Raw genomic sequence first — 23658 nt, 5'->3', positions numbered from 1 at the left:
TATTAAATCAATTGTATTTTTATTATATTATATATACACGTTTGATATATTTTATATGGTTCTGGCGACAAGATCTTTAGGATCTTCTTTCAGATACCAAGTTTATGTATTGTTATATTGTTATATTACGATTAATAATTGTAAACTAAAAAAAAAAAAAAAAAAAAACAATTTTTAATCTTAGAAAAAATTATATTTTTTGCTAAAAATTGGGTCACAGAAACCATAGTGCGACGTTGAAAATAAAGCAACTCGGGTCTCTTGATTCTAAAGAAAATGCTCTAAACACTGCGCCACTCAAAACATTGCATTTTTTATAACTTAAATTAATAATAAAAAAAAAAAAAGTAATAAAAAATAAAAAAAATATAAACAAAAAAAAAACAAAAGGTTTATGCGAGTGTATTATATACAAAATTACATCTAAATTTGTAAAAACGGGGCTGGATGATAAGACCATGTCTTCTGCCAGCACCAGTCGGAATTTTTCAAAACTTTATATTGTTATGTTGTAAAACATTGTAAAGCTTATCTCAAAGGACGAATAAATAAATAAATAAATAAATGAATAAAAAAATTAATCGTTTTTTTATGACAATTAAGCAAAATCGACAGACAGCGATTAAAACCGGTTTAATAAGGCAACCCAAAATAAAAACAAATGGAAAAGTGGTAAAAAACGGTAACTTTACGCTAAATTTTTACCAACAACTTTGTAAAGCATAACTTTCAAAACAAAATTATAAAAACTAAAAACTGACAAAAACTTTTGGGGTAACCATTAGAAAGCTAAACATATTTAAAAAAGTAAACTTGCATATACGGTTTTGCAGACACCAGCATTTATCCATTTAAATATCAAAAAAGTACATAAAGTTTGTTAACCCAGAAAAAATATAACCGCTGAAGTCGTTTAAAATGTAGCGATCATGAGTAACGAAGTCATAACACCAGACACTTTAATTTACCACATCAGTTCAATTTACCACTTAGGTAAATAAGTAACACCAAATTAAAATTCAGTTTAACATTATTTTTATAACTTGTAGAGTACCAAAAGTCATATTTTTTATTGCCAAACGTTAAAATGATGCTAAACAATTAAAATAAAAACAAAAATATTGAACTGGTATTTAAGTTTTTTTAACTTAAGTTCAGCGCGTAACGAATTATTTGAAATTGTGGTTTATATTCTTCTGGATAAATCTATGGAGGCCACATACCAAAATCCGCTGATGACTGGCTAAACTTACTAAAGAGCATCATATACCGCTACCACGGCTCTTCAGTTAGTGAGTTTTAGAAGAATAGAAACGAATGAATCGATTGTCAGAAAAATTCGAGTTAGAAATAACCTTGTAATTATGATAAAAGCTTAAAAAAATTTATAAAACCTTGATAGCTAAGTAAAAACAATTAAATACTACAATTTTTTTTATTTACAAAAATTTAAACAAACTTTTAATGTAAATATAATTTTTAACAACAAATTTAAAAAAAAATGAAAGAAAAAAAAAATGTTTTAAAAATTTAACTTATGTACTAAATTTGGGCAATACCGTCTCGATCTGGTTAAAAAAACTTTTACATTGGATTTTTATTACAAATATCTAAAAGTTAGATTTATTTGCCTCGTGCCAAGGTCACAGGTCTTTAGGGTCATCGACATTGACCTCATACCTGCACTAGCGTCGCTCTAATACAAAATGAGGAAATAGGCTTATAAATAAGGAAGCATTCAACTTATTGAGGTGGTTTTTCACAAGACATCGAACTTTTGTTTATATTTCTATGTTTAAAAGAAAAATGTCCGTTTTTTATAAAAAAACAGCTTGCTGTATTTTTTCGGTTCATCCGGACTATTTTCTGACTAACCCGGAAAATTACATATGTCCGGATATTTTTATTCAAAAAACAGAAGGCGCCGATTTTTTATAGAATTTAAAAAAAAGTTTGAAAAATTTTTCAACTATATCAAATATAAACTTATTAAAGTTATAAACAAATCTGCTATCATCTGATTTTTTGTTTTTCAGTTTCTTTCAAAGTTTCTCAATGTTCTAATAGATGTTTTTAATTTTGTTTGTAAGTTTGTAAATTTGTAATTTTTAATTTTAATCTTTTAAAAATTCAACGCAGAACAGCTTATCAGTATAACATTTTAGTTCATGATATAGATCTTTCTAGATTAGTTAATTAGATTCTAGATTAGTTAAAGTTTAATAAATTATTTCTTAAACATTTTTAAAAAAAAAAAAACAACAAAACTTTGAATTATTATTACAAACTAATGATATTATATAACTATATTGAGATTTTCTTACCAAAATAAAAAAAAAATTAACAAAAATAGTCTAACAAAAATAATCTAAACTACTAAAAATAGCATAACATTCAAAAAAAACAATCAATAAAGGTACATATCAAAAGTTACAAACAAATAATTAACTATATTCCTAGCGTTTTCTGCCAAAAAAGTTAAGGGTGCATGACTAACTCGTGCAGTTTTGCTTTCTTTGTTTCTGGCTTTAATTGCACTCTCAGAAAAAGAACCTATTGGATGATACTTAAAATACAGATTGTACAGATTGTGACATAGGTAAGGTTATGACATAGGTGGTGAAATAGGTATGGTTTTTTTAAATGTTATTAGTGATGATTGCAAATAGATGTTCAGATTTCTGATTGAAAATCTGTATACGCTTTTGTAGTCGTGCTGTTCATGTTAATGAGTAAGTCTCGAAATAACTTATTTATTCTGATTTAGGTGCTCTTTGTGGTACACTATAAATAACAAAAAAATACATTAAAGCATAAACAACACTAACAAAAATTTCAAAATTAGAGTTGTTTTTGTGAAACATAGTAAAAATAACTTGTGTGTGTGTGTCTATATTAAACTGTTAATTATCTCAAAATGATGTTTTTAGACTTATTGCATTTCCCATGAATTTTGAGTATATATATATATATATATATATATATATATATATATACATATATATATATATATATATATATATATATATATATATATATATATATATATATATATATATATATATATATATATATATATATATATATATATTAGTAGAAAATCACTTAACAAAAATTTTTTCCATTTAACACTGTGTTTCAATTTATACCAAAAATGGTATAAATTGAAGTTTTATTAATTTGATCATCCATTTCTGATGAATCTTTGTTGATGAAACACAGTGTTAAATGGAAAAAATTTTTGTTAAGTGATTTTCTACTAATATATAATTGCTCTGTTCTTTTAAGAACATTAAGCACTCTATTGTGTAGAATTCTTTTTAAAGTTGTTTAAATATATATATATATATATATATATATATATATATATATATATATATATATATATGTATATATATATATATATATATATATATATATATATATATATATATATATATATATATGTATATATATATATATATATATATATATATATATATATAGGGAGATATATAAATCTATGCATACTGGCTTATATTGGATCCATAAGTGTAAAGTAGTCCCTTCTTTTAGTTTACGCTCACTCTGCTTGATAAGTTGATTACCCTTTTTAAACAGATATTTTTATTAATTGCTGTTCCTCCTTATATTTCCTAATCTATATTTTAGGATCTTTTTCCAATCTTTTAAATATTAGTTGTTATTGTTGTATGTGTGCGCATGTATGTGTGAGTGTTTTCGAATACACACTCACACACACACACACACACACACACACACACACACACACACACACACACACACACACACACACACACACAAACACGCACACACACACACACACAGATATACGATATGAATATTCATATTTTATTTAAAAATAATAATAGCAACTTAATATATAAAACATATTATACTCACAAGAGATATTTACTTTGATGGTTTATGATGTTATATATTTAGTTAGAAACAATTTTTTTTTTTTTCCACAAATTTTTATTAAAAAAAAGGCAAACTTTTAAAACTCACAGTGTGACCAGCATAAAGTGATAAAACGTGGACTATAAAATAAAATAAAGCACGTGCAAATACATTTTTACTTGTGAAAATATGTCTTGGAGAAAAACCATTAAATAAAAGTTGATAGCATGCAAAGAAGTTAAGGAAATTCGGAAATTATCGTATGTTATAATATCGAGATTTAGTAAAAACCCGGGTTTTTTACCCCTGAAAATCCCGCACTTAAAAGGCAAATTAACAAAAATTTGAAATAAATATTTCTTTATTAACTAATGATAACTTGTTTCGGTTAAAAAATATTAAAATTAAACTTTTTTTTTAGAAAAGTAAGTAAAATCCTATTTCCGCTTCACGACGCATTTGACATAATGCACAAGATTGATCCCCCTGCAACATCATCTAATTGTTCTTTTATCTTGTTTTTTTTTCTTTACTTGCTTTTTTACTTTACTTTTTTGAGCTTTGTTTTAGCCTCATTTTTTCTCGGTGAGCAAATGTTCGCCTGTATCATGACTACTAGTACTTAACTTAATCCGGCTTGATCAGTGAGACCAATCCGGCCGGACTAGTGAGAGCAAATCCGGCTAGACTAACGAGCTTGTTGACACCTGCTGAGAATATGTTTATTAAAAATAATTTTGCTTGCTGCATAACATTTTTCACACACAAAAAAAATTGTTTTAAGGGCATTTGTCTCCTGCATATGTATTTAAAACAATGATATCCAATTTGAGTTTTGATCAACATGTATGCTGTTTTCTGTTTTATTTATAATTTGTAAAAAATATAGTTTTAAATAAAAATATAATAAAAGGTGTAATATCAGTAGCGACAAAAACAGTCCTCCCGCAAAATTTTATTCTCGCCCTCTTTTCCCTTTTTTTAACAAAATTAATTCATGAAAACAAAAACCTTATTTTTAAATACAACTTTGATTAATAAGATAAAAACTAGTATGGTACACTATGCAAGCCTAGTAAGTAAAAAATCTAATTAAGGTTTTTTTCTTGTCTTTATGGCTGCAAATTGGTCTCTAAGACCTTTTAAATTTAATTGAGCTGCTATTTCTTCTTTAGTAGCTTTACGTCTAAAGCAGACAAAATGATTTATGCCATTGTTGTCCTTAAATATGTTTTAATGTGCTTAAGGATTTTTTTTCAGTTACTACGCTAATGGGTAATGTCAAATATATGTATATCATGATATGTTATTGTGGACACAGATAAAATGCAAATATGCGGTAACTTGCAATGCCTAAAATGCGGTAAAAAAGTGCAAACAATTTCTCGCAACCCTATGCTTATCGCCCCAACCAAATCACTTAGTCAATGATGGTAAATCCTAGGGCCGTAACAACAAAAATTATATTGGAGAGGCAGTGCTGGATTAAGGAGCCCCGAAATAGTTTTAAGTACCTTTTTTTCTTGGTCATTTTTTTAGTCAACTTTTTCAAAATTATTTATTAGAAAAATTATTGTAGGGGAGGGGAGGGGCGGGAGGCAAATACCCCTGCTGCCCCCCTCCCTTCCGGTTGCTACGGGCCTGGATCCAATCTTCTAAGTCTTTAGCAGTATTAAAGATGTCTTAAGCTGAAAGTCCATTTTTTTGCTTTGCGTTGAATAGATTTAACTAAGGTTTTATCAGTTTTTAAATGGGAAGCCTGAATTGGCACTGTATTTTTATGGTGTGGTCTATTAAACAATTTTTATGGCTTGAGAACTATTTTTACATCAATGAAAGCGAATGACTTTTTGCATACCAAGAACTTGTAAGGACTTTGAGACAACCGTTCGAAAATGTATGCTCCACTTGGCGTTACATTAAATAATGATTCCTAAACTACGCATTTTTGTAGAGCATTTTAGGAATTGATTTATTATACCTTTTTATTTTGTTTCCCATTTATTCCGAAATATCCTAATTTTAACCTAAATCTGTTTTGAGATTCAAGGCTTTGGCGAAATTGATATTGCATCAATAAACTGGTTAAATACTATAGAAAATGAAATAATATCAAAAGTCTCTATTAGATTAGTCACGCATAACTAATGGTGAAGAAAGCCATGTTAATTTTCAGAGGGTATTTTATTATCGTTAATGTGCTCAAAGATTTTGTCCTTAACAAGTATTCGGACTATTTTGCAGGCAACAAAGTTAAGTGAAATAGGTTGATAATTTTCAGCATGTAACTTATCTTCCGTTTTTAATAGACCGAACTTAAATTTGATAATTTGTAGAGAATGAATAGTATTCCAGAATTAAAGAGTTTATGAAAGATTTTTATAAATAGAAAATATATCTATAGGGGTTTAGATTAGTAAGTTAATAATGACTGAAACAGAAAAACCCAAGTTGTCATTACAAGTTGATTCAGGTTAGTACATCTTTTTTAACGATAGTAATTATTCACAGGGATATTAATATTACTTTATTTTTATGTGCTCTTTTTGCTTTGAACATTTTACCGAACAATTAAGAAGATAGCAGTTTATTTTAAGTTTATTATTCCTTCATTTAGTTGAGCAGTTGAAATACAAAGTAGTTTTTTTTGCTTGGATTAGGTTTTTTAATAAGTGGAGTAACCCAAGGATCATACACAGTATGATCCTTGGGTTACTCCACATATTTCTTTGTTTTATTAACTTTGGGGATAAAATATTTGCAATCAGTACAGTTGTTAGAAATTAATAAATTTAACATTTGATCCGTGGTTTTATGGAGAAATAAAACATTTCAGTTTAGTGTAGTTCTTAGGTATATAATAATAGTGATGCAATAAAGTGTGATATTGAATCGTAATCATCATTGCTGTAACGTCCAATATATGTTTGAGCAACCATAGGGTGTCTGGACGTAGGAAATGTGATATGTTAAAACTACCGACAATGAAGCAGCATGATAGGGCTTTCTAATTAAGCTATAAGCTAATTTGAAGGATTCAGCGTTTTTTATATTAACTTAGCATCATTTGGTCAATTTATAATCTAGATAAGTATGTGTTTATTGTTAACTTTTGCAGATACCAAAACTTGTTTGAGAAAAATTTTATTGAACTAATTAACTTTATGAGAGATAAATATATCAGAAATAAAGATAACTACAGTGCCACCTCGACGTCCGTCTCTTTTTTTTATAGCAACTTATTGTTTTAATACAATAGCTTCACTATTGTACTATGTCTTTAAGCCTAACAACATTATACTTACCGCTTAACTAAATTGTGTATTTATGATTAGCTGGTTTTAATTTTTTAGATATAAAAAAATAAAAAGCTCACTATCCGACGTATTAGTCAAAATTTTTATTAAAGCTAAAAAAAATTGTCTGAAGAGTTTTTAGTTCTTAGGTATATAATAGTAGCGAAAATTGCAAATGTTGCTATGTTTATATACATACATATTATTTTTAAGAATGAAAAATTAAAAAAAAAAGTTTGAAAATTTTGGCTTGGGCTCCTTATAACTCTGGGCCCTCCCGCGGCTGCGGGCCCTGCTGTCCCGTTGCTACAATATTGTATAATATATAATATCATATTATAGTTTCAATATCTTATACTATATTATGACATTATAATATAACTTTTAAGTATTGTAATATAGCATAACTAATAAAAAAAAATCTCACTAGTTTTTGCATTTTATTTTTTTATGTTTATTAAATTGATAACGAACATTTAACCATAAGACTTTTTTTACTTTTTGTCATCTTTTTACATACGTAAACATAATAGAAAAAAAGAGTACTTTTTATGTTTTAATACTTTGTATGTTTTAGTACTTTCCCAGTGAAAAAGCGCACATGGGATACGTGTGGATTTTTTCCATATGTAACCCATGTGGGGATTATTATTTTGTCGCATATGGGTTTCACATGGTAAATCCCACATGGATTCCATATGGTAAATCCCATATGGGATACGTGTGGGTTTTTACCATATGTAACCCATATGGGGATTATTGTTTTGTCCTATGTGGGTTTTGTATGTTAAATCCCACATGGGTTTTATATGTTAAATCCTACATGGGATATAGGTGGAAAATACTAAATGTTATAGATATTAAATGCCACATATTTTAATCCAAATGGTATAAAGGTAGCCAATACTAGACAAACGAAAGTCCGAATGCTTCTATGATAATTTTTAAAATTCTTTTAAATTAAAAATTACTTAAATAGTAATTTATAATTAATCATTAAAGCTATCAGAGGCTTAACTTAATCTGGTATTTGCTACTTTATCCCATTTGGTATTAAAAAAATGTAGCATTTTTGATCTTTTACATGTGATGTTTTCCACTTAACCTATGTGGGATTTACCATAAACTATTATGACGAAATTTTATAAAATTCAAAAAAGTGCTGCAAAATGAATTTATTTTAAAATAAATGCTATTAATAAATACATCCAAAATGAATATTAAAAATATTATTTTTTCTTTTGCGATTTACACGCCGTTTTTTGTCGATTGATTTAATTAAATCGCTTCGGCTTGCATAATACCAAGGTTTTTAGTATCTTCTAACTTTCTTCAAACATTTTCTAAAAAAAATATATATATACATATATATATATATATATATATATATATATATATATATATATATATATATATATATATATATATATATATATATATATATATATATATATATAGAGAGAGAGAGAGAGAGAGAGAGAGAGAGAGAGAGAGAGAGAGAGAGAGAGAGAGAGAGAGAGAGAGAGAAAAGAGAGAGAAAAGAGAAAGAGAGCAACTTTAATAAGGAACAAAAGTCGAGCAATTTTAATTATTAGAGAGAGGAACAAAAGTCGAGCAATATTAATTATTAGCCAGGTTGAAGTCATTAATGATTACAGTATTTCACAAATAATTTTTTCCTAATTTATAACTTACAATTACTAATGTATAATGGGTAACTGAAGCCATATTATGGGTAATGAGCTTGAACCCATGAAGAGAATCCTGAAAAAAAGTGATCAATTAGGGTAAGTAGTTAAACAAAAAAACAAAAACAAAAAAATGTAAAAACTTACTTTACAATGATGCAGACATTGGGTGCAATAGACACAGGATGCAAAAGTATCTTTACTTTTTCGTCACACATAATATAATATTCTGAAACTAATAAACAAACATCTAAATTTCTATAAGTAAAGTTATTCTTTGATCATTGTCTTCATATACTATCTTATTTTTATATCATAATCTATTATGGTATTATTTATATAACACATCACAATACTAGCTATTATTAAATTTATGATGTTCAAATATCATACGAATATTCTCTAACATGTTCATGATGTTTGAATACAGTTCTTGAGTATATTATCTGCAAACAATTAACTGATGCAAGTTCAAGTGTTGTCAAAAACCAAGCATGCATACATGGTACACTACAGTGTCCCACAAAGAAATGCAGGCTTGAAAGTCAAAGAATTTCTAATTTTCTTTATTAAAAAAGAAAAAATAGGGGTAGTGGTGGTTGGGGGTGGGGGGAGGAAAAATAGGTTTCTGTAACTTTTTTTAGGCTCCAAAACTTTTAACTTTAAATATAATAAGGTCCTTAAGACTTAAGGGAATTATGAACAACATTGAGGAACAAAAACAGGATATTTATAGAAACTTTTCAATGTTTAATCTGGAGTACCACAGTGTTATTGGGAACAAGCCTCTGGGTCCAGTTTTCAAAGTAATATGAACTAAAGTAATGTTTAAATAAAATAATATGCTTTAAAATGCATATAGTTATACATATAACTCCTGATAGTTAACTATATGTATAACTAGTTATACATATAATTTATCATAAAAACTTATTTTTTAAGGTTATGCTTGAACAAATTAGTACCAATTAATTCAAATTCAAGATTTAGTTAAAGTTCAAATTAAAGTTCTTATTTGTTCATTGTTTTTGCTAATTTTATATTTATTTGTTCAAATTTGTTAATTGGTACTATTTCTTACTACAGTAAGAATATTTATCATTGTTGAACGTGATTTTAATATATATATATATATATATATATATATATATATATATATATATATATATATATATATATATATATATATATATATATATATATATATATATATATATATATATATATATATATATATGTATATATATATATATATATATATATATATATATATATATATATATATATATATATATATATATATATATATATATATATTAAATATATATATATTATAATTTTTTATATTATATTAACAATTCAGATATACCATCATAATATAATAACAAAAACTAACATCATTTTCAATGGGAGATGGAAAAAAATTGACTTAGTTTGATAAAGGGTGATAGTGTTCAATAAACCGGGTCATCATCTGACATCATTATGCATAGATGACCCTATGATTTAGGTAAAATAAGTAATTAATTTGCCATATTTCTCTTTAAAAAGTGTAAGAAAAAAGCATTGTTATGCTGAGAACCTACCTATTGAGCAAGCTTTGACCGCCTATTTTTTAACTTTGAGAGACAAAAGTGGACGTGCGAATCGCAAAAGAACTAATAACAATGCTTTAAATAGATTTTAACTTTGTAGACTAACATTAATATAGTATTTAGAATTAATAAATAAAGTTTACATGATTTTTATAATTTGTATTTATTTCCATTAATTATCAGTTATCAGTCTTTATTTTATAAAATGAATTAAAAAACTATTTATTTATAGTATAAAAATAATACATAAATAATAGTTTCCTAATGCTATTATCATCACAATGTTAATGGTATTCATTTAAAAGTGAAATTTTGTATCAATTTTACAACAAAATATGTATATATATATATATATATATATATATATATATATATATATATATATATATATATATATATATATATATATATATATATATATATATATATATATATATATATATATATATGTAATTTCGTGCACTTTCGCGCAATCGTAATTTTTTTATTATAGACAACTTCAAATCAGTATAAATTGCAGAGTAATTTTAATTTTGAACTAGTTTTTTTTTTAAATGTAAGGTAAAACCAATTAAAATTAATTATAATGTCAAATATTGTCAACCTGCTTGTTTTTTTTATGAGTTAATTAGAAGTTTAATGATTACTCGGAAAAATGTCTGAAATTAAGTGTGCAAAAGTATTAGCGCACTCGTTAAAAATGTATTAGCACACTCGTTTAATTCCTTTGAGAAAAACTTTCTTGGTTAATTTTTGTTAAAAACTCTCTGCTGATTAATAATAGTCAATAAAAAACGTAAGAAGAATAAATTGAAGTGGTGGAAATATCATTTGAAATACATAAATTAGTTAGTACTTTAAAATTGCAACAACAAAAGTATAGGTTTAAGGAGCATAACAATTGAAACAAAGTGGCAAGTTGTTGGCCTAAACAAAAGTGGTTTTAGCAATCAAGAAATCGGACGTCTCCTTGAAATCAGCGCATGCAGCGTTAGAACAACGCTCAAAAACTATAATGAGTTTGGAACAGTCAAAGACAAAAGTCGCTCTGGTCGTCCCAAAAAAAGTCAGAAAGGGACGAAAATAAAGCAATTATGCTCGCTAGACGCAACCCAAACAAAAGCATAGCCGAAATTGCCTCAGACCTGAATACAGCGTTGGGTGCACATCAAGTAAGCCGATCAACAATTAGCAAGCTTATGAAGAAAAAACATCTCAATTCATACCTTGCAACAAAGAAGCCACTATTAAGTATCAAAGACCGTCTCAAGCGAAGAAAATGGTGCAAAGAGAGAGCTGCATGGACTGTAGAGCAATGGAGAAAGATAATTTTCTCGAACAAGTCAAATTTTGAACTTATTAATCGCAAGAAAAGGGTTGTCGTGAGGAGATACAAAAACGAAAAATATAATCTTCGTTTTATCATGTCAAGAGTTCAAAGAGGAGGAGGTTCAATTAGCATTTGGGGCAGCATTGCTGGATCTAGCAATGGACTGGCGCATCTTTACACTGATAGCCTTAATCAACATCGATATAGAGAGATATGAGAAGGTTATTTAAAGCCATCAATGGACGTATTCAAGGCAAACTCTACCTGGCAATTTCAACAAGATAACGCTCTTTGCCAAACAGCACGCTCAATAAAGCAATACATGGAAAAAAATGGTTTAATCTAATGCCTTGGGCCGCTCGCTCACCAGGTTTAAATCCTATTGAGAATCTTTGGAGTTGGATGGACTGCAAATTACAAAAAAGCAAGCCCACTAACTTGGTGTAGCTCAAAACGCAGATGTGAGAATTGTGGAATAACGTGCCACAAGAATAAATCAGAAAACTTATAGATTCTATGCCGCGCAGAGTCTTAGCATGCCTTAAAAACAAAGGTGGTCACATAAAATATTAAACTTTCTTACCATCTTTGAAAAACTGTAAGTGCGCTAATACTTTTGCACACTTTTTTAATATTGTTTTTAACACTCTTGTTGTATTCTAATTAAGTTCAATTAATAATAAAGAAATATACTTTATATATTTGACAATTAGTATTTCTGCTTTATTTTATGAATAAGTTAAAAAAAAATGATCACTCAGCCTTTTATTGTTTTCGAATTACACTCATTTAAAGTTCCCTTAGGTAAAAAAATATGAGTGCGCTGATATATACAGTGCTTCTGGAAGCACTGTATATATATATATATATATATATATATATATATATATATATATATATATATATATATATATATATATAATATATATATATATATATATATATATATATATATATATTATTTTTATTTTATTTACAACACCATTTGATATGCAACAAAACCTAACAAAACTTACAATAATTCAGTTAAGATTCGATCTGAGTTATTGAAACGTAATAAATTTAACACCAATAGAAAAGTAAAGCTGTCATCATTTAAAATGTAAAGTGTGTTGTCAAAATATGTTGAAAATAAAATTAAGTTACTAATAAAATCAGATTCAACAATGATAAACATTCTTACTGTAGTAAGAAATAGTACTACTTAACAAATTTGAACAAATAAATATAAAACTAACAATAACAATGAACAAATAAGAACTTTAATTTGAACTTTAACTAAATCTTGAATTTGAATTAATTGGCACTAATTTGTTCAAGCATAACCTTAAAAAATAAGTTTTTATAATAAATTATATGTATAACTAGTTATACATATAGTTAACTATCAGGAGTTATATATATATATAACTATATGCATTTTAAAGCATATTATTTTATTTAAACATTGCTTTAGATCGTATTACTTTGAAAACTGGACCCAGAGGCTTATTCCCAATATCACTGTGGTACTCCAGATTAAACATTGAAAAGTTTCTATAAATATCCTGTTTTTGTTCCTTAATGTAGTTCATAATTTCCTTAAGTCTTAAGGACCTTATTATATCTAAAGTTAAAAGTTTTGGAGCCTAAAAAAAGTTTCAGAAACTTATCTCCCCCACCACCGACCCCCCTATTTTTTCTTTTTTAATAAAGAAAATTGGGAATTCTTTGACTTTCAAACCTGCATTTCTTTGTGGGACACTGTAGTATCCCATGTATGCATGCTTGGTTTTTGACAATTTGACCTTGCATCAGTTAATTGTTTGCAGATAATATACTCAATATATTTAAAGTACTATTATATTATCATAATATGTCTATTTACACAAATCTTAATCTTATTTCTATAAAGAAAGATAAACATTATTCGTGGTACTTACAAACTTGCTTGCAACTCTCTAAAATAATATATAATATTTTTAAACAATATAAATGTGGTAAGCAATATATAATAGAAGTCAAAAGTACGCCTCGATTTCTAATTATAAACGGTTGCCGTAATTATAGGTTGTGTACTTTTGACTTCTAAAATAGATATTTTTTTCTGGAGATAAAATAGATGATTAGAGATATAAAATAGATGACATGGATATAACTCGTGTTGTATTCTCGATTTCTATCGCATGATTTTTATTGTTGATATCTGTTAGATATCACTATATATAAAACAGCGACAAGTCATATGTAAAAGATCCACTCTTTTCCATATAACTTACATATGAACTCGCGCTGTACTTTTGACTTCTATTGCACGATTAGTTCTTTTGATATGTTAGTTATCTAATATAAAAAATAGCGACAAGTTATTTCTTTCAATAACGATATAACAGATATCAGATATACAACTCGCCTTGTATTTTTGACTTCTATTGTATGATTTGCTCCTTTGATATCTCTACTTTAATAGCTGAACTTTTGGCTTCTATTATATTGTTTGTATTTTTAATCGGTGTACTTTTGACTTCTATTACAATATTTGTACTTTTGATGGCTGTACTTTTGGCTTTTATTACATTATTTGTATTTTCAGTAGCTGTACTTTAATAGATGTACTTTTGACATCTATTACATGATTTGTACTTTAGATATCTGCTTTATATTGCAACATATAAAATAGCAAAAAGCTTTCATTAGAAAAATAGAACATGTTAGAGATTTAACTCACACTTATACGTTTGATTGTACTGTTGATATACGAGAGAATTTTTTTTTCAATCTTTGTTAAAAAAAAACTAGTAACCTTACTCTGGAAATTAGGCCATAAAAACCAAATCATTTACTATGAGTATAACAAAAATTTTTATATTCAATAGGCTGGGTGAATAAAAATGAGCAATTGGTTTTACTCAGTTATTGCTCAGCTTTACGTGAATAAAAACTAAAGCAAAATTGTTGAAGAATAATGAAAAAATTCAGAAATTCTTGTATATCAACAGTTCAATCAAACGTATAGTGTGAGTTAAATCTATGGCTTCTATCATATAATGGAAGCCATAAGTACAGTCATCAAAAGTACAAATCGTATAATAGAAGACAAAAGTACAGCTATTAAAATAAATTGCTTAACTTTATGTGAATAAAAATATAAAGAAAACTGCTGAAGTTTTTATTAGTAAAGCTGAGTAAAACTGAGTACTGAGTACAATTGCTCTTTTTACTGAGTAAAAGGAGCAATTGCTGATTTTATTCACCCAGCCTAATATGAATCAGCTATTCATATTATGTGACGAATAGCATTAACTAGTTTTTTAATGTTTGAAAAAAACAAAAGTATTACCTTGTGTCGAATTTAAGTTCTTTTCCTAAACTGTTGGCTTATGATTAACAAAGTAAGTTTGAAATCATCAAAATTTACTAAATTAAAATCATGTTTCCACAGTAAGAAAACTTTAACAAATCAGTGGAATGGAAGAACTAAATAAATTAATAGAAAAATTATAAAAAACAAACAGTAAAAACAATAAACATCTCTAAATCTTCCAAGGTTTTTTAACCAAAGTTTCTAACTATAATAGTAATAAATATTTAATTAGATTAATATTATAATATTTATAAATATTATAATTTTTTATATAATTTATAATATTTATAAATATTTAATTAGGTTAATAAATATTTAAAAGGTTTTTAATCAAAGTTTCTATAATAGTAATAAATAATGATTTTTTTGTTTGTTTTAAACAAGACTGAAGATGAAGGCTAAAGAGCATGATAACATACTTATAAAATTAACATACCTATAAAATTAACATATCCAAATATTTTCACTGATGCAAATAGAAAATGAATTATTTATGCATATAACATACACAAATAAAAAACTTAAAGCTGATTATCTGCATGGTTAATAAAGTAAAGCAAATTTATTGCTAATAAATATTTAATTACCAATACTTAGAAATACTATTATTGTTGACTGAAATTAAAATATCTTACCTTTTGAAACAATTAGTTAAAAATTAAATGTTACAAAACTCTATTCTTAAACATAAAAAAGAAAAACACCTCAAAATTTCAGTCGAAATGCAGGATGGGGAATGATTATTATTAAAAGAAAAACATACCCCACTTTATATTAGCCTGATATGTAAAACCATATGAAAAAACGCTATGATTTTAAATTATCATTGTTAAGATATTTACTATAATATATAATTAATTATTTATCAAACTGCTTGTCCACAGCAATAACAATACCATGGTGTTCTACGATTCTTTTTAGAAAAGACAAAATCTGGAATGTTTTCACACATTCTGTGGAACCACTGTTGGCAGCGATTACACTGAGCCATTTGTTTCTCTTTTAGTTTATTTTCCGCAGGATTCCATGGCATTCTACAATTGCAAAAAAGTTCTATACAGATATCCTTTTAAATGCATCTTTTGCAATCTGCTAACAATTGAGGGAAAGAAGAAACTTTGTTGACCTGAATGCATTGCAACATATGTGCTCTCATTTCTGGTATAAAGAATGTTATATTGTCAGGGTTTGTTTTTGCGCTAATAACATGATAAATAAAAGAAATAGCAAAGACACCACAATCTGCCCCATTTGACTGCTGTTGAACCGGTAATACACGAATAGTTAACTTGTTATGCATACATTTTAAGATGGCACATATCTGTCGCTTTGTATGATGTGCAACTTTACCATGAAACAGACTGTCCATCAAAAAAACCTCACCAGGTTTACATCTATATGATGAAATGGCAACCCAGTGACTATGACCATTGTGTAAAACCTGAACAAATGGTATATTATTGTAAGTCTTGAAAGCAAGAGTTTGTCCAAGAATAGTGTCTTGCAGACCATTAATATCTTTAAATTGGATTTTCATCATGTTTTGAAACATATTTAAAACATTATCAGATAGCCATCCATTACTTAACTCCATATATGTGTTTCCAAGCAAATTTTCGTCATGTTCAATTAGAAAACTGAGACTTTGTAATTCACTCAAAAGGCTTCTTATTGATTTACTAGTAATTGATTGCTTTCCTGTATTTCTTCCATTTTGAGCATCTGCTTTCACTAACACTTCACTATTTTCATTTCTGTCAGTACTGGATTCTTTATGCTCATTGTTGGAAATGTCACTTGCATAAGTAGTTGTACATAGTTTATCATTAGGTCCTTTGGTGTTTGCTTTATCAAATTCAAAATCAATATCCAAATTTAGATATGGAGACATTCTATATAAAGGAGAGATTGATTCCCAGTTCCAACACGTATATTTTTTAAAAACAACAAAAAAATGCTTGCAGGGATAACATGACCTTTTCCAATCAATGCAAGTGCAGCTAGGCATTTTGCTTTCATCACTAAAATCTATAAAATAATTTCGCTCTGAGTTGTCTTTGTAATATCACAAAGAAAATTTTCCACACCCTTCAACTTGAATTTCTGTTATGTCAATACTCTCAGCTAGTGATTTCTTAATAAGACAAGGTTTCACCATAGGTCGAGGGCGGTCTACCATCCAAAAATCAATATCAGCAGCATAACGCATAACGTTGATTATAAAAAGAATTTTAAAAAATTGTAGTTTTCTTAACTGCATTTACATGATCAGTCTTGTAGAAGTAAAATAGTTTAAAAAAATGGAAGTTATGTTTAAATCTTAAACTACCAAGAAATCAAACTTACATGTTTTATTGCTAACCAATATCTTGATATATAATTTCTTAGAGCTTCATGGTTTGTCCAATATGAAGAAATTTTTAAATTTTCTATTGCAGACTCACATATCTCATATGCGTTTGCATGTGCTATTATTCTGAGTAAGCCCATAATCTTTAGCCTATCTTCCATTAAGCCATTACATTTAGTTTTTAGCCATCGATCCCACGCCTGCTCACGATAAAAATCGCATATAAATACAACACAGCCTGAAATGGATATGGGTAAAAATAAAATAATTTCTTGCTCATTTCTTGTTCCTGTTAACATAAACACAATATATTTAATAAGAATGAATTTTTAATTATATTTTTTTCTTATTATTTTGAAAAATTTATTAGTAAATTTTGACCTTTGAAAACCTTCTCCAAACTGTTAATTTCTTCAACACAATAGTCAGACATTCCATATATAGGATTAAGATCATTATTCCAAGACTTTAAAAATGATAGAGCCTCACTTATTGATTCCTCAGTTTCATTCTCACATACAAATAAGCCAACCACTTGATAATCTATATTTGTTTTTACCACAAAAAAGAAAAGTGGCAATGCATAACAAGTGGTACGATATGTTGCATCCAACAACACAAGTTCATTCCCATATTTGGCTAACAACCTTTTCTGCCATGCATTTTGATAAACAAACAGTAATGAAGTTTCTTTTGTTCCAGTTAGTCTAACAGTGTTGTCTTCATAGTCACTGTCTATATTAATGTTTTCCGTGGAATGCCCTGAAATTCAAAAATTTTGGTTAAAGCAACAGAGAAAGTGATTTGTTTAAAGATTTTTCATAAAAAGTTAATTATAAACCTTTAGGTCTAAAGTATATATGTATAGCAGGATCTGCTTCTCTCCATTCATTAATCTTCAACTGGAGACTTTCTTGATCAATAAGAGATTGACATAACTTTCTTCTTGAAATTGCAATGTGATTGTGAATGGTTGAATTACGATGGAAAACCTTTTATTTGAGATTTCTGGGAGAACGGAACCAGTTTTATTGAAATTGTTTTTCACTTGAATATTCAATAGACGCTTCATTTCTTTTGTGCTTAATACACCTTCTTTGACATCAAAGTCAATAGCAGTTACTAGTTCAGGGTCAATGCTCTGTGAAATGCCAGAATCCTTATAGATAGACATTTGTAGGTATAAATGTATTATCATTTAATTCAAAAAAAGATTTACACATAAGTAGAAGGTGTAATGTAAATGTGAAAAACAGAATAAAAAAATAATAAATTACAAATACCTTGGCAATTATGTGACCGTTGTGTGACAAAATGTCTGGTAAAACAATACAAAACTTTCTTATTTGATTGATTTCCTTGTTGGCTAACGATAATGCATGCCGAAGTTCCTTTGATTTTACTTTCCTATTTCTGACAGTATCCACTTTGAGCTGAATATTACAGGTTAACACATAAATTTATGTATAATATATATATATATATATTATATATATATAATATATATATATATATAATATATATATATATATATATATATATATATATATATATATATATATATATATATATATATTTATATATCAGGGATGCGGAGTCCCAAAAGGACTCCGGCTTTATATCTCTACTTTTTCCAAGTCTGTAGTGTCCAGAAGCTCTAAACATGTTTGTTGACTTATTATGTGCTATAATAAAAAAATTCATGAGATTTAATGACTTGAAACTTATTGTTTGTAAGCTTGGAGCCCTAAAGTCCTGGAGTCCTTGCCGCCATTATACCTAAGGACTCTGGGCTCAAAAAACGATTGTTCCTCTAACCTATAAGTCTTAATTTTTTTTTCTATAAGTAGTCCATAAACTTATTTATACTTTTTGAGCACCTGGATACCAAAAACTAGGATAAAATAATCTTTTTGCGACTTTCAAATCCGGAGTGCTTTTTGGGACTCCGCATCCCTGATATATATATATATATATATATATATATATATATATATATATATATATATATATATATATATATATATATATATATATATATATATATATATATATATATATATATATATATATAATCCAACTTTGTACTTCTTTAATTGCATTTGACTTTACATTTGATAAGAGCCAAAATATATAAGAAGGACTTTTTTATTATGGTTTACAATAAACACTTATACACATAAAAATATCCTACTTTATATTCTTGAAATTCTAAGTATTCTGTAATACTAATTTGTGCTCGACAATCAAACTTTATGCAATCTTGTATGCGAGTATATTTTCTTTTGTAGTCATGATCAATGTTCTATTTTATCAATAATTATTTGGCGACATATTATAAACAAATAATATTGGTAAAAAAATTATAAAATATTGTTTCTAATACATACATATATATATATATATATATATATATATATATATATATATAAATATATATATATATATATATATATATATAAATATATATATATATATACATACACATATATATGTATATATATATATATATATATATATATATATATATATATATATATATATATATATATAGATATATATATATATATATATTTATATATATATATTTATATATATATATATTTGTCAGATATATATTGTAAATCTTACTATTGCTTTTTTCTTTTGCTTGTTAAATTCTTTCAGATTTATGTTTCTGTCATGTCCATGATGACAATCAAGAATTTTGGTGCCAATCAACATAAACGGTAAACCAGACAATGCAATGGAATCGGTTGACCAATATACTTTGTGATTTTTTTCCTTTAGATCTTAAGAAATAAACAATATGCTATTAATACTTTTAAATAATAGTTGATTTTACAATTATTTTTTTAATACTTTATTTAATTCTTTATAATTATAATTGATTTTGTAATTAATTAAAATATATATATATTTATATATATATATACATATATATGTATAAACAAAAGTAATATACCAGTATTTCGTAGAAGCCTTTGGTAGAGAAAGATGTACTAAACCGAACTGTATACTCAAGTTCATGGTTTTTAATAAAACTGTGTGCCTCTTCTAAACTCAATGCAGTTTAAAAAGCGGCATTATCAAAAAATATGAATTACTAAAAATAATATACAATAAATAATACAACTACAATTTTTTATAGGAGTTTATAAGCCTCTTTTATAATTCCGTTTATAAACTTATAAACTAGACGTTAAATTGGTTCCATGGTTCCCCATATTAATAATCACATTGTAATTTATAATATATACAAATAAGAATAGATAATAACACAGTTTATGAAACAAAATTCTACAATTCATATTCATAGTAATGGTACAATAATAACATAGATATTACAGCAATATTGTAACATTTCCACAAAATATCCTCCTACCACTTCGATTTCATATAGCGTTCCGCTGCTACGCTGACTATAATTACGGCAACCGTTTAAATTTGAAAACGATGCGTACTTTTGACTTCTGTTATATATTAGCCTCGCCGCAATTCAATGTCGATTTTAAAATTTAAGGTTTTTTATTAGTTTCCAGCCTTCTAATAAATTCCCATGTAAATCCCACAAGAAACCCACGTGGGATTTCCCATGTGACTAAATACCGTATAGTTCCCACATGTAACCCATGTGGGACTACCCACATGAGTTTTCAGTGACAAATTTCCACACGGATACCACATGGGAAAATCCGTCCCACGTAAATCCCATCAATCCCACACGGAACCCATGTGGGACCCATGTGGGACGCGGATTTATTTTTCACTGGGTTAGAGCATCAACCTTTTAAGAGTCATATCTTTCTAATTCTAAGAGATTATTGGATAAAAAATAAAACCAGTTTTGTACTTTATCCATTCCTTCATTTTTTGTTTGTAGACAATTTTATAAATAATGTCAAACAATGATTCTCAAAATTCTCAAACATGATCTACTTACAAGTTTTAACATATACCCTAACTTGTTCTCCTAATTATGCTTAAATATTCGCTGACTTCTTCTCCTAATTATGCTTAAATATTCGCTGACTTGTTTTCCTAATTTTGCTTAAATATTCGCTGACTTGTTGCCCTAAATATGCCTAAATATTCGCTGCCTTGTTCTCCTAATTATATTTAAATATTCGTTGACTTGTTCTCTAATTTATGCTAAAATATTCGCTAAACTTTAGTAGCAGTGACAAAAAGTAATTAATTATTTCGACAACACTTCTTATTAATCCTAAAATAGTTAATACTAAAGTTTAGGTTTCAGATTATTTTTCACTTATTGAGTAAAATTATCTCACGCTATGTAGATAGTTTATATTCTTGTTCTAATTAGTTAACATATTTTCTTTATAACTTGTATTGAGTTATTCTAGTTTTAAATAGACGTACTGTTACTACAAGAAAAAAAATTAATACGATACAATATATAATAAGTTATATATAAAATATATAAAATTTAGGTAAATATTACCCGCATATGGTATAAAAATATTTTGTTATACTATTAGTATATTAGTAAAATTAGGTCTAATTTAAATAAGAAACCCAGCTAACACAGACGTCTGTAATACGTGTCTGCAACGTCTTATAGACGTCACAAGTCAGTACGACATTCTAAAAATATCCAACAATCGTTCTTTGCCCGCTGGCCGCTGCGAATTGTCACTTATGCAAAGTAATTTACTTCTAATTGTCGTATAATCCTTTAACTTATTTTTCAAAAAAAAAATTTATTATTAGAACTGGTACGTATATAATATAAAATATGTATGTGCAATCATTTTTGCAATAAATAACCAGACCTCCCCGTTGCAAGTGTCTAATAAATTAAATTTCGTTCATATTTATTTGAACAGCTTGTCAAAAAAGGGTTTTAAGATTAAAATATAATACTTTTTATTTTTTTAGGTGAAAAACACATACATTCTGCATACTTTGGAAAGCATAAAAAGTCTTAAATATAAACCGCACAAAAGTTCAGTTTTTTTTAAAAATTACAACTTTCAAACAATTGTCGACGATGCAAAATGTGAATTTCGTAAACATGAATACTTTTTAGCAAACTTTTTTTTCGGATGACGCATTAACTGATACAATTTTATATTTTAAATTTCGTGAACTTTATTATAATGATATAACATAAAAATGTATAGTATATTTGTTTAATTGTTGACATTTTTAATATATTTTTTATCTTTTAAAAAAGACCAGCACCTATTAGAAAGTTCAAAACTTAATGGAAGTATTGATCACTTCAGCAATATTATATTTAAAAATATTAAAATATTATTTCCTGTAAAATATTATTCATTAATTGCCGAAGGTTTTTTTATATATACAATATAATTGGGCAATTCCACATCAAATCACCCAGTCCATTGAACCATGTGTCTTCCTTTTGTGTTATATTTTGACACATTATTCCTAATTATAAAAAATATTGCATGCAAAATTTCAGCTAAAAAAGTTTAGCGGTTGACAAGATATTGCAATTTTAATACTGACCTGGTTTCCCAAAATGACCCGGTTTTCATAACACTCTGAAAAAACATTTTCCTCAAAATAATAAGAAATAAAAATGGCAAAAATATGAAAATGAACATATATAATGTTTTTTTGATGCTGAATTCAATAAATGTACTTAAAATGCTCAAATATAAAAAGAACATGCATAAAAATTAATAAAACAACTAGTTTCTATAAACCAACTTTGGGACCCAATATCTCAAAACACCCCCATCAAAAAAATTTTTTTTTTGCTGCTAATATTTTCATTTTATAATCTTACTAGGCACAAAAAAATCTAACTGGAAAAACAACTAAAACATACGGAACTTTAATTTCAAAGATGTATTTCTTTTTCAAGAAATTCCCAAAAAATATTTGTAAATAAAATAAAGTTAATCGTAATTTAATAAGTTACTTAAATATACAAGATTTGTAAAGGTATCAAAGATGAAAGTTATTTTGACTGTTTACAATATTGCTAGTTTACAATATTGCTCCCATTTTACTTGTACTTCCTCTATTTCAGCATTTTCAAACACATAGTTTCTACCAGAACTAGAGCAAGCTTGTGGAACAGATAGTTTTTTCAATATGTTGGTGTTTGGAATAAAACAGTAGTCGTCTCTTTCAGGCCAGTTAAAACAGATTGAT

At 27.0% G+C, this 23658-nt stretch overlaps 1 protein-coding gene across 2 annotated transcripts in view; it reads left to right on the top strand.

Moving 5' to 3' along the window:
- Positions 1 to 22705, top strand: part of LOC136077659 (uncharacterized) — a 54253-nt gene extending 31548 nt beyond the window's left edge. The window contains exon 5 of one of the 2 annotated variants that reach the window (XM_065791903.1): positions 22408 to 22705. The gene's annotated coding sequence lies outside the window, so the exon portion shown is untranslated. Of the gene's footprint in view, positions 1 to 20172; positions 20330 to 22407 lie in introns of those variants that run through there. The other variant, XM_065791904.1, reaches the window with a different exon arrangement.
- Positions 22706 to 23658: the final 953 nt, after the last annotated feature.

This window comes from Hydra vulgaris, chromosome 03 (genome assembly GCF_038396675.1).
Source record: "Hydra vulgaris chromosome 03, alternate assembly HydraT2T_AEP".
Taxonomy (NCBI): Eukaryota; Metazoa; Cnidaria; class Hydrozoa; order Anthoathecata; family Hydridae; genus Hydra; species Hydra vulgaris.
This window is presented reverse-complemented; position numbering and strand designations above follow the sequence as displayed.